The sequence below is a fragment of the Doryrhamphus excisus genome, chromosome 13 (assembly GCF_030265055.1).
Source record: "Doryrhamphus excisus isolate RoL2022-K1 chromosome 13, RoL_Dexc_1.0, whole genome shotgun sequence".
Classification (NCBI taxonomy): Eukaryota; Metazoa; Chordata; class Actinopteri; order Syngnathiformes; family Syngnathidae; genus Doryrhamphus; species Doryrhamphus excisus.
In genome coordinates, this window is record NC_080478.1 from 3,625,621 (window position 1) to 3,628,120 (window position 2,500).

The 2,500-nt window shown below is 52.7% G+C and overlaps 9 non-coding genes and 3 pseudogenes across 9 annotated transcripts in view; all 12 read right to left on the reverse strand.

Moving 5' to 3' along the window:
- Nucleotides 1-5, reverse strand: part of LOC131100945 (5S ribosomal RNA) — a 119-nt gene extending 114 nt beyond the window's left edge. The window contains exon 1 of the ribosomal RNA XR_009119143.1: nt 1-5. This exon is cut by the window's left edge and continues 114 nt beyond it. This is a non-coding gene — a ribosomal RNA (5S ribosomal RNA).
- A 112-nt stretch (nt 6-117) lies between these two features.
- On the reverse strand, nt 118-236 carry LOC131097376 (5S ribosomal RNA). Its single transcript, XR_009116284.1, has one exon. It is a non-coding gene; the product is annotated as a 5S ribosomal RNA (ribosomal RNA).
- Nucleotides 237-348: 112 nt separating this feature from the next.
- Nucleotides 349-467, reverse strand: LOC131142793 (5S ribosomal RNA). Its single transcript, XR_009132859.1, has one exon. It is a non-coding gene; the product is annotated as a 5S ribosomal RNA (ribosomal RNA).
- A 112-nt stretch (nt 468-579) lies between these two features.
- LOC131099234 (5S ribosomal RNA) lies at nt 580-698 on the reverse strand. The gene has a single exon (XR_009118069.1). It is a non-coding gene; the product is annotated as a 5S ribosomal RNA (ribosomal RNA).
- Nucleotides 699-810: 112 nt separating this feature from the next.
- LOC131142231 (5S ribosomal RNA) lies at nt 811-919 on the reverse strand (annotated as a pseudogene).
- A 112-nt stretch (nt 920-1,031) lies between these two features.
- LOC131099682 (5S ribosomal RNA) lies at nt 1,032-1,160 on the reverse strand (annotated as a pseudogene).
- A 112-nt stretch (nt 1,161-1,272) lies between these two features.
- LOC131141256 (5S ribosomal RNA) lies at nt 1,273-1,381 on the reverse strand (annotated as a pseudogene).
- A 112-nt stretch (nt 1,382-1,493) lies between these two features.
- Nucleotides 1,494-1,612, reverse strand: LOC131099497 (5S ribosomal RNA). The gene has a single exon (XR_009118325.1). It is a non-coding gene; the product is annotated as a 5S ribosomal RNA (ribosomal RNA).
- Nucleotides 1,613-1,724: 112 nt separating this feature from the next.
- On the reverse strand, nt 1,725-1,843 carry LOC131099245 (5S ribosomal RNA). The gene has a single exon (XR_009118080.1). It is a non-coding gene; the product is annotated as a 5S ribosomal RNA (ribosomal RNA).
- Nucleotides 1,844-1,955: 112 nt separating this feature from the next.
- On the reverse strand, nt 1,956-2,074 carry LOC131099256 (5S ribosomal RNA). The gene has a single exon (XR_009118091.1). It is a non-coding gene; the product is annotated as a 5S ribosomal RNA (ribosomal RNA).
- Nucleotides 2,075-2,185: 111 nt separating this feature from the next.
- On the reverse strand, nt 2,186-2,304 carry LOC131100956 (5S ribosomal RNA). Its single transcript, XR_009119145.1, has one exon. It is a non-coding gene; the product is annotated as a 5S ribosomal RNA (ribosomal RNA).
- Nucleotides 2,305-2,416: 112 nt separating this feature from the next.
- The window catches only part of LOC131097588 (5S ribosomal RNA), a 119-nt gene continuing 35 nt past the window's right edge, over nt 2,417-2,500 (reverse strand). The window contains exon 1 of the ribosomal RNA XR_009116486.1: nt 2,417-2,500. This exon is cut by the window's right edge and continues 35 nt beyond it. This is a non-coding gene — a ribosomal RNA (5S ribosomal RNA).

The following is a 2,500-nucleotide window of genomic DNA, read 5'->3' on the forward strand; positions in this document are numbered from 1 at the left end:
TAAGCTGCCAGGTCAACTGAAAAGATCCTATTTGAAGAAGACGCAGGCCAAACTAGACTCCAGCAAAAAGTGTCAAACAGCGCCCTCTGCTGTCAGGCAAGAGCAGAAACCATAAAAAGCTTACAGCACCTGGTCATCCCAGGCGGTCTCCCATCCAAGTACTAACCAGGCCCGCCCCTGCTTAGCTTCCGAGATCGGACGAGATCGGGCGTTTTCAGGGTAGTATGGCCGTAAGCTGCAAGGGCAACTGAAAAGATCCTATTTGAAGGCGACGCAGGCCAACCTAGACTCCAGCAAAAAGTGTCAAACAGCGCCCTCTGCTGTCAGGCAAGAGCAGAAACCATAAAAAGCTTACAGCACCTGGTATTCCCAGGCGGTCTCCCATCCAAGTACTAACCAGGCCCGCCCCTGCTTAGCTTCCGAGATCGGACGAGATCGGGCGTTTTCAGGGTAGTATGGCCGTAAGTTGCCAGGCCAACTGAAAAGATCCTATTTGAAGAAGACGCAGGCCAAACTAGACTCCAGCAAAAAGTGTCAAACAGCGCCCTCTGCTGTCAGGCAAGAGCAGAAACCATAAAAAGCTTACAGCACCTGGTATTCCCAGGCGGTCTCCCATCCAAGTACTAACCAGGCCCGCCCCTGCTTAGCTTCCGAGATCGGACGAGATCGGGCGTTTTCAGGGTAGTATGGCCGTAAGCTGCCACATCAACTGAAAAGATCCTATTTGAAGGCGACGCAGGCCAAACTAGACTCCAGCAAAAAGTGTCAAACAGCGCCCTCTGCTGTTAGGCAAGAGCAGAAACCATAAAAAGCTTACAGCACCTGGTATTCCCAGGCGGTCTCCCATCCAAGTACTAACCAGGCCCTCCCCTGCTTAGCTTCCGAGATCAGTCGTTTTCAGGGTAGTGTGGCCGTAAGCTGCCAGGGCAACTGTACAGATCCTATTTGAAGGCGACGCAGGCCAAACTAGACTCCAGCAAAAAGTGTCAAACAGCGCCCTCTGCTGTCAGGCAAGAGCAGAAACCATAAAAGGCTTACAGCACCTGGTATTCCCAGGCGGTCTCCCATCCAAGTACGAACCAGGCCCACCCCTGCTTAGCTTCCGAGATCGGACGAGATCGGGCGAGATCGGGCGTTTTCAGGGTAGTATGGCCGTAAGCTGCCAGGGCAACTGAAAAGATCCTATTTGAAGAAGACGCAGGCCAAACTTGACTCCAGCAAAAAGTGTCAAACAGCGCCCTCTGCTGTCAGGCAAGAGCAGAAACCATAAAAAGCTTACAGCACCTGGTATTCCCAGGCGGTCTCCCATCCAAGTACTAACCAGGCCCTCCCCTGCTTAGCTTCCGAGATCAGGCGTTTTCAGGGTAGTGTGGCCGTAAGCTGCCAGGGCAACTGTAAAGATCCTATTTGAAGGCGACGCAGGCCAAACTAGACTCCAGCAAAAAGTGTCAAACAGCGCCCTCTGCTGTCAGGCAAGAGCAGAAACCATAAAAGGCTTACAGCACCTGGTATTCCCAGGCAGTCTCCTATCCAAGTACTAACCAGGCCCACCCCTGCTTAGCTTCCGAGATCGGACGAGATCGGGCGTTTTCAGGGTAGTATGGCCGTAAGCTGCCAGGGCAACTGAAAAGATCCTATTTGAAGAAGACGCAGGCCAAACTAGACTCCAGCAAAAAGTGTCAAACAGCGCCCTCTGCTGTCAGGCAAGAGCAGAAACCATAAAAAGCTTACAGCACCTGGTATTCCCAGGCGGTCTCCCATCCAAGTACTAACCAGGCCCGCCCCTGCTTAGCTTCCGAGATCGGACGAGATCGGGCGTTTTCAGGGTAGTATGGCCGTAAGCTGCCACATCAACTGAAAAGATCCTATTTGAAGGCGACGCAGGCCAAACTAGACTCCAGCAAAAAGTGTCAAACAGCGCCCTCTGCTGTCAGGCAAGAGCAGAAACCATAAAAAGCTTACAGCACCTGGTATTCCCAGGCGGTCTCCCATCCAAGTACTAACCAGGCCCGCCCCTGCTTAGCTTCCGAGATCGGACGAGATCGGGCGTTTTCAGGGTAGTATGGCCGTAAGCTGCCAGGACAACTGAAAAGATCTTATTTGAAGGCGACGCAGGCCAAACTAGATCCAGCAAAAAGTGTCAAACAGCGCCCTCTGCTGTCAGGCTAGAGCAGAAACCATAAAAAGCTTACAGCACCTGGTATTCCCAGGCGGTCTCCCATCCAAGTACTAACCAGGCCCGCCCCTGCTTAGCTTCCGAGATCGGACGAGATCGGGCGTTTTCAGGGTAGTATGGCCATAAGCTGCCAGGTCAACTGAAAAGATCCTATTTGAAGAAGACGCAGGCCAAACTAGACTCCAGCAAAAAGTGTCAAACAGCGCCCTCTGCTGTCAGGCAAGAGCAGAAACCATAAAAAGCTTACAGCACCTGGTAATCCCAGGCGGTCTCCCATCCAAGTACTAACCAGGCCCGCCCCTGCTTAGCTTCCGAGATCGGACG